This window comes from Pogona vitticeps, chromosome 4, assembly GCF_051106095.1.
Source record: "Pogona vitticeps strain Pit_001003342236 chromosome 4, PviZW2.1, whole genome shotgun sequence".
Classification (NCBI taxonomy): Eukaryota; Metazoa; Chordata; class Lepidosauria; order Squamata; family Agamidae; genus Pogona; species Pogona vitticeps.
In genome coordinates, this window is record NC_135786.1 from 97,694,218 (window position 1) to 97,707,302 (window position 13,085).

Below are 13,085 nucleotides of genomic sequence, written 5' to 3' on the forward strand. Positions count from 1 at the left end.
GGCAAGAGATGCATACAATTCCACATGAGGCCATTAGTAGCCATTCAATATACGTCAGATACCAACTGATACCAGGAAGCATCAGGCATCATATAGCAGCAACAGGGCAGCAAATAAGGACAACATGAATTTTCCTCCATAGATTCAAACTTTTTTTGAACTTACAATAATATAATGTGTGTCCAGTAAAATGAATTTTCCTCCATAGATTCAAACTGTTTTTGAACTTACAATAATATAATGTGTGTCCATTAAAATGCTTAAAAGCTAAGAAATGCATTGTATTTAATATAATGTATTCTTATTTTTAAGAACATTGGTATTTTAGAGATGTATTTCTCTGCTTTTAATTGTGGCTTTTCAGGTTATAAGTTTCTGCATTTTTCGAATGTATTTTAAACATTCTTTTTGGTATTTTCTTTTATCTTCTTTGCTCCTGTTTGGATAACAATCTGACTTAATCTTTCTGCAACTTAAGCTTAGTTTTCATATATTTTAAAGTGTTTGTGCCTACAATTTTCCATAGCTGTAAGATTGAACCCCAAATGGGATAAATGCCAGCTGTGATGAACACAGGCTTCTGATTTTTTCCCTTTAGAGTTATGGTTCTGAACCTTGGATCCCCAGATGTTACTGGAGTAAAACTCCCAGAGGCCATTACCACTAACTGCACTAACCAGGATTTCTGGGAGTTGTAGTCTAAGAATATCTGGGGACCCAAGGTTAGGAACTACTGGACCATAAAGTTCTCTAGAGGTCTTGGAAAATGTTCAGACATCAGACTCTTTGACCTGACACATGGGCTTCCTTCTTGCAGAAGTACAAAAGATTTAACAAAGCCTGAGCCAATTTTTTTTTAAAAAATCCATATCATTAAATCAATGGTCAATCCAGATTATATGACAACTTTAATTCTTTCTTTCTTTCTTTCTTTCTTTCTTTCTTTCTTTCTTTCTTTCTTTCTTTCTTTCTTTCTTTCTTTCTTTCTTTCTTTCTTTCTTTCTTTCTTTCTTTTTCTTTCTTTCTTTCTCCTTAACTGTTTATTTATTTATTCCTAACCATTAGTATGGCAATGGAACCAGTTACCTGAAGAACTGTTGAGTGCTCCAACACTGGAGGCATTCAAGAGAAATATAGGCAAGCATCTGGCCAATATCCTATTCCTGCACTGAGCAGGAGATTGGACTCGATGGCAATATAGGCCCTTTGCAGCTTCATGATTCTATCTATCTATCTATCTATCTATCTATCTATCTATCTATCTATCTATCTATCTATCTATCTATCTATCTATCTATCTATCTATCTATCTATCTATCTATCTATCTATCTATCTGTCTGTCTGTCGGTCGGTCGGTCGGTCGGTCGGTCGGTCGGTCGGTCGGTCACATACAGCACTGATGGTACCTGTCTGTCATGGGTTTGGAGGGAAAGTTCCATCCTATGGGGAGTGGAAGGCGGGACATCAGGGGGGAGGAGCTGTACTGTATATATACTTGGAGCTTGTGTGGAGAGAGAGGAGTTGGAGTCTGTGTGTCAGACTGAGTACAACTGTGTGTCAGTTAGTACATACCTGATAGGTTCAGGTTTCTATATAGGTAGCCAGAACTGATAGGTTCAGGGTCTGTGCTTTACTTTAAAGTGTTCTGTGTGAACCAAACTGTTGTATGTATGATTGAGACTAAGCCACGTTACAGTATCTTATTTACTTGATCTTTTTATTTACCCTGTTTGTTATTTAAATAAACCTTGTTCTTTTGTTTGTTAAAAATCCATTCCTGGTCTGTGTGACTCCTTATAGGGAATGGTTGGTGGCAGCTTAGTTAAAGGGTGGTATACTCCAGTAGGTCTGGGGTTGTCACATTGATTGGTGTCCAGCGTGTGGGATACGACTGGTCCAGTTGTCCAGTGGTCCAGCAAAGCCTTGGCAAGTGTGCCCAGAGCAAGGGGGGTCTAGTCAGGGAAAATCTGAGAGCGCGTAGGTAATCTTCTAGGCTTACCTCATGGGGAGGTACGCTAGTGGAAGAACGTGCCACCTCAGATTGGGGACTAGATTAGGGAGCTCTGAGGCAACCCGTTTTGGCGGGAAAGGGCTGAGGCAAAGCTGTGTGAAGTAACAGTGATCTAGCCTGTCTGCTGAGAGGCCTAGCAGAGGGGGTGGATTCTGCCTGGCAACAGTTGCAAGTTAGTGCTGAAGGAACAGCAGCAATCTATAGAAGGCTGTTCCTGAGGCAAAAGGAAAAAAGTCGTCGCTTTATTTTGAGGCTTGACTTTTGAAGGCAGCCTGTTCTGGGGGGGGGGATTATGCCCTTAACTCGAAGCCAAATGGCGGAAATGGGTGAAGTGAGAGAACCACAGGTAGACCAAGGTTCTGAGGAGGAATTTGGCTCAGTGCAGGATGAGAGCACGGGAGAACAGAACCCAGAACTCAGAAAATTGCTCCTAGCCCAACAGCATGAACTGAGGGTGAGGGAGATGGAGCAAAGGGAAAGGGAGAAACAAAGACAATTTGAATTAGAGAGAGAGAGAGAGAGAATGGATAGAGAAGAAAGATTGGAGAGAGAGAAAATGGCGTTTGAGCTGAAGAAGCTGGAGATAATGAATAGAAATAGTAATAACAATAATAATGAGGGGAACCCAGGGAATGGGGAAGGCAGCCTGTCTAAAACTGACCTGAAGAAATTCCCTGTGTACCACAAGGGAGATTGCCCTGAGGTGTTCTTTTCCCTCGTGGAAAGAGCGTTTGTGGACTTCTCAGTAAGGGAAACTGAGAAGATGACCATTATGCGATCTTTAATCAGTGGCAGCCTGGCAGAAGTCTATGCAGAGATGCTAGTGGAACTGCTGAAAGACTTCGCTGAGTTTAAAAAACTGGTGTTTGCCAGACATGGGATAAATGCGGAACAGCTGAGGCAAAGATTCAGGTCACTCACAAAAAAACCAGAGCAGACTTTTACCCAAGTGGGGGCCCAACTGGTGAGGTTGCTAGAGAAATGGCTGTCTCAGGAGGGGACAGAGACCTTCCAGCAGCTCAAAGACCTGATAGCGCTGGAACAGTTTTATTCAGTCCTGCATGGGGAACTGAAGTTCCAGGTGAGGGAGAGGAAACCGAAATCTGTGGCAGAAGCGGCAGAGATCGCAGATTTTATTTACCAAATAAGAAAGCCCTTAGGTGCTGAGGGGAAATCTGTAGGTAAACCCAAAGAAACCTACAGCAAGTACTCTCAGGGACCAGGGAAAAACCAGCCAGGGGGAGGGGCCCATGGTGAAGGGAAGCCCTCAGACATGAAACCACAAAGACCTCAGATTTTGGAGGGAAAACCAAAACCAGAGGAGAAAGACTCCAAGTACAGCAGAAAATGTTATTTCTGTCAAGGAAAGGGCCATCTAATCTCAGAGTGAGAAATGGAAGCAGCTAAAGGGAAATTTGCCTCATGATTTGAGTGGAACCAAGCCAAAAGCTGTGTTCTGTGTCCAGAAAGAGCAAAGCTCCTTGCCACTGAGGGAGCCTGTTGCCATGGCTACTCAATCTGGAACAGTTACATCTGCTGATCAGGCTGGGGAAAATGGTCCTCTTGTGGAGGTCAAGCGCTGCTTACTAGTGAGAACAGATTCACAATTGTTTGAGACCGCAGGGGTGGACGTAGGAATACTTGACCATCAGTATAGGGGGCTAAGGGATACTTGTTCCCAGGTGACCCTGTGCCATCCAGACATTATTCCTAGGGAGTATATAATCCCAAATGAGAGCCTAAAGGTGGCAGGGATTGAGGGGCAGGTGATCTCACTGCCAGTAGCTGAGGTACCTGTGAGCTTTTCAAGGCTGGAGGGGAGTTTGGCGGCTAGCGATTTCATCAACTCTGCCAGCAGCCATGCTCGTGGGAAATGACCTGGCTGAACATGTGAAGCGGGTGCTAGTGATTACACGCTCACAAGCTACCACGGGGACAGTTCAGGGGGGTACTGGAGAGCCCGAGGCTGAAGCAGATGAGGGTAGTTCCAAAGCTGTGGTAGAAACCTTAACCACAGACAGCAAATTTGGCCAAGAGCAAAAGGCAGACGCCACTCTCCGAAAGTGTTTTGAAAAGGTGACAGACACCCAGTTAACACCTGAAACCCCAGCGAGATTTCGTGAGAAAAAGGGAATTTTATATAGAGAGACCCTGAGGAATATCTCAAAAGGGGGAGATGGGATCAGAAGTCAGCTAGTGGTACCTGAAAAGTATCGCCCCATGATCTTACAAAGGGGGCACTCTGACATGTTTGCTGCGCACTTAGGGGTGAACAAAACACAGCAGAGAATCACACAGAATTTTTACTGGCCTGAAATAGGGAAGCAGATCAAGGAGTTCTGTAAACAATGTGATGTGTGTCAGAGGCAGGGGAATAACCGTGACAGGACCAAAGCGAAGTTGTGCCCTTTGCCTGTGATTGACACCCCGTTCAAATGTATAGGAGTGGATATTGGGGGACCTTTGCCCAAGGCCACAAAGAGGGGGAACCGGTTCATTCTAACCATTGTGGACCATGCCACGAGGTACCCCGAAGCCATACCCTTGACTAACATTGAAACTAACACAGTGGCAGATGCCTTGGTGGGGTATATGTCCAGGATGGGATTTGCCTCAGAAATAATCACAGATTTGGGCACATCGTTTACATCAAAGCTCATGAAACGGTTATGGCAAATCTGTGGAATTAAACACAAGGAAACCACTGCCTATCACCCCGAAAGTAATGGGTTAACGGAGAAGTTCAATGGGACTCTGATGCGCATGATTAGGGCTTACTTGGCAGAGAATCCAAACAATTGGGACCAGAAGCTGCAATCCCTTTTGTTTGCTTATCGATCAGTGCCACAAGCCAGTACCGGGTTCAGTCCGTTTGAACTTTTGTTTGGGAGAAGGGTGAAATGTCCACTAGATTTAATCAAACAAAATTGGGAACAGATCACCCAGGATGACCCACAAGATGTTGTGACATATATAGACTCTTTAATGATTGACCTGAAGAGAAACCTAGAGCTAGCAGCAGAAAACCTGCAAGCTCAGAAGGTCAGACCGAAAACCTGGTATGACCAGAAAGCCAGGGAGAGGCACTTTAACCCAGGGGAGGAAGTGCTTTGGCCTAGGCCCTGCAAAGAGAACAAACTGCAGCTGGGTAGCCCAGAAATAAAATACTTGGGTCACATAGTAGGGGGAGGAGTGATCAAACCCCTGGAGGCCAAAATAGAAGCCGTTCGTGATTGGCCCAGGCCCAACACCAAGAAAAAAGTCAAATCATTTCTTGGGTTGGTGGGCTACTACAGAAAGTTCATCCCGAGGTTTAGCGAGATGGCGACTCCGCTGACCGATCTGACGCGGAAGAAGACTGATGACCGCATCCCGTGGACCAGCAACTGTGAGGAGGCATTCCAGAGGTTGAAGGAGGCGCTCATCCATTATCCAGGGCTGCGTGCTCCCGACTTTGACCGGGAGTTCATCATCTACACCGATGCGTCTAACAGCGGGGTAGGAGCAGTTCTTTGCCAGGAGGATGAAAATGGTGACCAGCATCCAGTGTCCTACCTGAGTAGGAAACTCCAGAAAGGTGGGAGACATTTGGCAACAGTGGAAAAGGAGTGCCTGGCCATAGTATACGCGATCCAGAAGGCCAAGCCTTACATCTGGGGAAGACATTTTATTCTGTGCACTGACCACTTACCATTGCAGTGGTTAAAGACAATGAAAACCCCTAATAGTAAGCTTATGAGGTGGGCTTTAAACCTGCAAGATTATGACTTTGAAGTGAAGGTGGTCAGAGGGTCAATGAACTGTGTTGCTGACGCCTTGTCAAGAAGACCCGAAGAGTGAAGACGGCGAAGAAACATGGACTATGTATATTTTGGTGACCAAAAGTTAATTGTACCTGTTTATTGAACAGGCTTGGTTTGTATTAATAAAGGTGACTTAATGTATTGTAAATGTTAATGTTTAAATGCCTAATTGATATGTTTAACCTAGAGTGTAAGTATGGGATTGTATGTTATTGTATAACTGTTTTTGTGTGTTTTGATCCTGGTTGTTTTTTGGAGAAAAGCACTTTAGCTTTCCCCCTGCAAAACAACTTATAAAGAGGGGAGGTGTCACATACAGCACTGATGGTACCTGTCTGTCATGGGTTTGGAGGGAAAGTTCCATCCTATGGGGAGTGGAAGGCGGGACATCAGGGGGGAGGAGCTGTACTGTATATATACTTGGAGCTTGTGTGGAGAGAGAGGAGTTGGAGTCTGTATGTCAGACTGAGTACAACTGTGTGTCAGTTAGTACATACCTGATAGGTTCAGGTTTCTATATAGGTAGCCAGAACTGATAGGTTCAGGGTCTGTGCTTTACTTTAAAGTGTTCTGTGTGAACCAAACTGTTGTATGTATGATTGAGACTAAGCCACGTTACAGTATCTTATTTACTTGATCTTTTTATTTACCCTGTTTGTTATTTAAATAAACCTTGTTCTTTTGTTTGTTAAAAATCCATTCCTGGTCTGTGTGACTCCTTATAGGGAATGGTTGGTGGCAGCTTAGTTAAAGGGTGGTATACTCCAGTAGGTCTGGGGTTGTCACACTATTGCTCAATAAAAGTAAGCTTTAATTGGTTAGCAGCAAGATTTTTTAACGTTACATCCAAATAGCAAACAAAATGCCTAGCTTTTGTGGTACAAAATACTCATCCTTCCACAAGCACACAAGTTGACCACTGTGATGGTAGAAGGAACTCAGATGGGCAGTCTGTCTGTCGGTCTGTCTGTCTGTCTGTCTGTCTGTCTGTCTATCTATCTATCTATCTATCCAGACAGACAGACAGACAGACAGACAGACAGACTGCCCATCTGAGTTCCTTCTACCATCACAATGGTCAACTTGTGTGTTTGTGGAAGGATGAGTATTTTGTACCACAAAAGCTAGGCATTTTGTTTGCTATTTGGATGTAACGTTAAAAAATCTTGCTGCTAACCAATTAAAGCTTACTTTTATTGAGCAATAGTAATTAAAACAATGAAACAGCTGTCATGGAAAACCCTAATTATGATCAAGAGTAGACAGTGGAGCACATCAAGTGGGTTAATCTCTTCCCTCCATATCACATTTCTGATAAACTCAACCATTTACCGTAAGTTATTACACAGTTCAGAAAGGAAGTTTCCATTGACTTCTGTCCTTGTTCAAGTACAAATGGCGGGGGGGGGGGAGTCATCAGGCACAGAAGGACAAGTGTGATTCCTCTTCCCATGTGCCTGACTTAATTGTCAAATACACACACTTCATAGTTTTTTGTTTGTTTGTTTGTTTGTTTTATATCTACAGTGGACCCTCGACTTACAGACGGCTCGACTTACAGACTTTTCAAGTTACAGACTTCTCTGGCTGCAAAATTTAGATTCGACTTGCAGCCAGAGAATCGACTTACAGACCAGAAAAAAACCAAAATGGAATAAAAATAGAATAAAAACCACTGGTTATGGGATTAATCGGTTTTCAGTGCATTGTAGGTCAATGGAGAATCGATTTACAGACTTTTCGACTTGCAGCCACCATTCCAATACGGATTAATTCCTTAAGTAGAGGATCCACTGTATAGGCAGGCTGATTACAGTTAGGCACTTATGCTGTGTCTAATTTGGCGGTAAACAGAAATGTACCTTTCTGTACATTTCTGTTTTCAGCACCTCTGAATGTCTGATATGGCAGTCAAACCCATCCCTATCTGCAGAAGTGTCACTTTTGCTCTCAATGTGAACTGCTGCCCTTGAAGCGCTACATTTAAAGGCATCACAGGAGCATGAGTGATGTTAGCTAAATACCCAGGATGCTCCTCTCTGCATAGCTCCACCCACCCACCCAAGTTACGCTTCTTGTCATCTACAGCAGCCTTTCCCAGCCTGCTGTCCAGAGCTGCTGGATTACAACTCCCATCACTTCCAACCTTCATAGTTCCTGGGTAGGCTGGTGAAATGCTGAAGATGAGACAACCTTTTGGTGAACTGTCTGTCCTCCAGGGATAATAACTAGTGTTTGTTTACCATGTAATGCAAGGCAGTTTCAGCCAAAGTTCCAAGGGGAAGACAGCAAGCCCAAAGTGTATCAGACAAGTTTCGTTTTAAAAGGCAAATCAGTTAGAATAATTCAGAGGGCATTTTTCATTCATGAGAATGCAGTCCTGAGTGCCTGCATTCCCACCACTTTCTGAATGCTTTCTTGCCATTTCATAACGTTACTGCTCTTTTTATTCTTTTCACATCTTTCTGGCTTCCTTTAATGTCAGTCATCTAGTAGCTCAATCCTGCTGTGCCTGCAGTGTCAGGCAACTCTGTGCTGGCTGCAGGTTTCTCCACAGGGAGGCTATAGCTGGCAGATACAAGTGGAGATGCTTGCTCAAACCTTAAAGTTGCCTCATACAAAAAAACAAAAACAAAAAAGCAAAACCTGAATTCCTCCTTCCTCCACTGTTGTTTGCCCTCAGGTCTGTTTCCTCCCTCAAGACTTGGGGAAATACACAACAATTCCCTGAGCCTTCAGTTGGTACGCTGAGACCTGACAGCCTTGGGACTGATGACTGAGCCAGTCTCTCATTCACTTCACTTGCACACTAACTGGAGTCGCACACTGTGGGTGGATGGGGGAATCAAGAGGAATCGGGGCATGTTTGTGACTGTGGAACACACACAAGGTTTTTCTTTCTATATGACATCCGTCTTCAAAATACCAGGGACTTGTTTCTTGCTCCTTGTTGTAATTCTCATTTAATTTCTGTGGCTGTTTGTGACAAGCACTTCAGCCCATTTCCAAAGCTATATCTTTCCCCATACAAGCCTCATAACAAGGCTTTAGGAAGGGCCTACTGCATACAGACCAGATCAGCCCCACAGAAACTACTGCCATTTCTACTCTCACAGAAGAGTGAAAGCTAAGGACATAGAGGACAGTGGGTTTAAGTAAAAGAAGTAAAAGAAAAACCCTCAGTGAAACAGTGGTACCCTTGCTCTTAGCCCCAGATTTGGGAGTAGGTCTGACATCTTTACATAGGTAGCTGAGAGAGTCTTCACCTGGTCTTAAAAAGGCTCAGAATGAATTTTCTCCTACTAGGAGCCATGATTGTTTTCGGGAGTCCAGGTAAATGCTTTACAACTAACATTAAAAATCTGGTGGCAAAATCCAAATACTCGCAGATTCTAAGTGCACCTTTTTATCAATTTCTAAAGCTAGACAAACTCTAGCCAGTACCTTAATTAACTCCTTGAATGAAGAATGGAGTGGAGTCAACATATAAATAACTATCATGCACAGTGAGTGGGCTGAAACATTACTGTGCAAGCAGCAGAAACAGTTCATTTTGTTAATTCTTTGTGGCAAAAAGACTGAATGAATGGCAGCCCTGCAGGGTGTAGTACAGCTTGTAAATGGCTATAATTTCAAATTAGGCAAAGCAGTGCAGGAGCTTATTTTGACTCTTGTCGAGTACACTTTGCGACCAAAACTCTGTTTCAGTCTGCCCACCTCTTCCGCCACTCCCTGCTACTGAAATCCAACATGAAAATTCTTTGCAGAGGTTCAATCACCTTCTTTCATTTGAAACCGCCTAACATGTGTCCAAAGCATATGCCAATACAAAACAGTGCTTTCCTTCCCCATTTGTTTTGACACACTTGACGAAGAACCAAGGCAAAACATGCCCATTAAAGCAACAACCACTTCCATCCATTCTGTCAGTCACTTGTGGGGACTTATAGTGGAAGACTATTGTGCCGACACCTGGAGGTCTATGGAGCTAAAACTCATAATCCACAAATGGTGTATAAACTATCCTTTCATTCTCCAGATACTTAACACACAAAGCTGCTGAAAAGGCACCCCGGGCACACCAAACATTCTGTCTGGCAGCAGGACTCCAAGGCTGAAGCCAGGCATCCTTTTCAGCACTACCTCTCCCCCTAGAATTTGATGACCAATTTTCCTCTGATGAGGCCATGGATTCAGAAGACTTTTTTTGGAGTGGAAGAAAAGGCTTGTCCTCAGAATCAACCTCAGATCACGACCACTATCTCAGAAGTGCTGGGAGAAGAGGAAAGCATTTTATGTCAGCACCTCTTTTGTTCTGTGATGATCATACTGCTCCCCCTTCAGCACCAACCCAGAAGCCCCAGAGTAATCTCCCTGTGCCATCAGTATAAACGAATTTGAAACAGGCTAGATCCATTTTATATAATGAGACCTATCTCACTAATCAGGGGGCTATGAATTCAGATACAGCTGAAGCTCTATTTAAGGCTCAGCTAGGAATTGCTGAGCACTGGTGTAGCTCAGTGAATTGAAGTGCCAGTCTGCAGACCAAGAAATGTACTGAGATCATCTCAGATGTGTTGCTGCTGATGGGGCTGCATGCCCTGCCACCTGTGTGGGTTCAGGTAAGCTGCACAGTCCCAGAATGCTACTAGACAGAGAGACTGATAAACTACGTCTGTGTGAGTTATATATTTAGGAAAGCCTGGGAGGGTCACCCTAAGTCACAATCTATTTGACACACAGAATCTATCTATCTATCTATCTATCTATCTATCTATCTATCTATCTATCTATCTATCTATCTATCTATCTATCTATCTATCTATCTATCTATCTATCTATCTATCTATCTATCTATCTATCTATCTATCTATCTATCTATCTATCTATCTATCTATCTATCTATCTATCTATCTATTTATTTAATATCCCACCTATCTGGTCAGTTATGACCACTCTAAGCGGCTTACAACGTAAATAAAATTACACATACAATACACAATTGAATATAAAATTATTAACATAATGAACAATAGACAAATTCAATTGTTATTGGCAGGTGTTCCTAAAGAACAATTTTAGCTCTACAACAATGAGTTTCTAGTTTTAAGTTTTACATTGAGCTCTCCAGGGTGCTCTCTACATGCTAGTCTCCTTCTTTGCTTTGCTTGAGTCTACTCTGCCTCATGACACCAGGGCACTGTCTTGCTTGCTTTGCCTGATTCTGCTTTTCTGTACTATGAACTGTGAGGATGAGTTTCCACATGTGGGTTTAAACCCTCTCATGCTATTCTGACAGTCTGAGATTCTTTTGAAGTGGAGAGGTCAAAAGGATTGGAGCAAGGTCAGATGTATGAATTCTTTTCTACATAACATGCTCCTTACTCTAGATGTGGACAAAATGCAGCCCACCAGACAATGTTTGTTTGCAGTTCCCAGTAGGCCTACCCAATACAACGAATGGTGAGAGATATTAGGAACTGCAGCCCAATAGTATTTGGAAAGTCATGTTTTGTTCAAGCCAGCCCTCATGAAACTTATATGATAGGGGGAATATTCTATGTCTTCCTTCACATGTTAGTTTTATGCTGGTAGTCCTTCTATATTTACATATATTTACACATTACACTAGTCTTGAAAGATATTGTACCAGGCAGCCTAACCCAACGTTGCAAATAGGAGGTGGGCACTCTCAGAAGATCCTTTGCCCATATGAACATTGAAAGGTGGGCGGCAGAGGGGAGAGACCTCAACTTTCAGCCTCAGTAAGAAAAGCTGTGGGTGACATGGAAGTTGCTTAACTACTGAGGATGTGAATTAAATGGCTGTATGTCAGGTGCCATGTTTGTGGGAGCTTCTCACCTGAACTATACATCTCATCACTCTCCTCCACCTCTCAGCTCCCGATTAAACTATGCAGGACCACTCAACAGATTTTGCTACCTGAAGAAAACCTGCAAGCCTCCACAAGTCAAGGTGCAGTGTGTCTAAATCGAGCCAAGTTATACTGGCATCCAAGGCAAAAATAAAAATAATAATAATAATAAAACCTCCACAAGGTTCTCTCCCCATCTGTGGCAGTCAAAATTCAGTAACACATTAAAAGGGCAGCAATTTACTGCCCTTTCATGACACCCCGAAGTTGCTGGGTGAGGCAGCCCCCCCCCCACATCCTACCAAGTGGTCCTGTCATTACAGCTGGGTCTGAAAGAGTACCCCTGTTGGGAAGGAAGATCCACCTCTTATCCTATTGAAAACAAGAATTCATTAATTGAAGCAGAAGAGGCTATTTAAAGCAAAAAAAAAAATTGTGGGGAGGATGTAAAATTAAGAAAAAAATGGCAGTAAATTAATTTATTGTGGCAACATAAGAAAACAAGATGAACTACCTAGAATATAACACCTTTGTGTAAACACAAGCATATGCCGAAGAAATGCTTCAAACGTTTTGCAGGACTGGAGTTTAAATTAAAGAGATGAGATTGCCCATATCTGCCTTAAAAAACAGAAAAGGTGGCATTTGAATAAGCTGCAGTATCAGGGGAATGTAGTTGGATAATTAGGAAGTGAATGGATAACATCTTTTGGTTCTTAAAATGTTACAGGCTATTAAAACTGACAAATCACCATGTTCTAACAGTATACATATCAGAGCTAAGGGAAGGCAGAGAGGGAAGATTTACAGATAGCTTCCTGGCTGCTGATCCTCCAGCACAAGGAGGAACGAAAAGGGTTGGGGGAGGATCAGTCACATGTTTCTATGAAATAAAAAATAGCTGGCTATTGAGAATTCATTGGGAAGCTGTTCAAGAACAACAAAGTACAGAAAATTATCCATGTGGTCAATTGAAGACAAATTAATGTACCTTGTTTCTTGGCAAGAAGACGAATGAGATGGTCTCCGTCAGTTATTTTTCATCTCTAATTGTAATTGCATTTGCTTGCAATGTGTGTAGAGAAAAAATGATTTGCACATGGAAAAACTTACAGAAGAAATCCAGTTCATTTTTTTTAAAAAAAGGAATGATGCTGATTTTCAGCGTTTTGCCATTGGTCAGTCATTTATCGTATCTGAAGTCCCTGCTTATTTGGAAAATTATGGGCTGAGGGAGAAGCTTTTTGTGAAAAATGAAAGTAAAGCAGGATTGTGGGTATGGAGAAATGAAACATCAGCAGGGAAGTGGAATCCAAATGAAAAAATCCATCCATTATTAAAGGAAAGGTGAATGAACTCTTTTCCACTTTTCAGTTTTGTACAGAGGTGGGC

At 42.7% G+C, this 13,085-nt stretch overlaps 1 protein-coding gene and 1 long non-coding RNA gene across 2 annotated transcripts in view; both read right to left on the reverse strand.

Annotated features, from left to right (window-relative positions):
* The window catches only part of LOC144588654 (uncharacterized), a 364,336-nt gene that overhangs the window by 243,163 nt on the left and 108,088 nt on the right, over positions 1-13,085 (reverse strand). The window lies entirely within an intron of this gene.
* OLFM3 (olfactomedin 3) overlaps positions 1-13,085 on the reverse strand; it is a 219,924-nt gene that overhangs the window by 174,131 nt on the left and 32,708 nt on the right. The gene's annotated exons all lie outside the window — the stretch shown is intronic.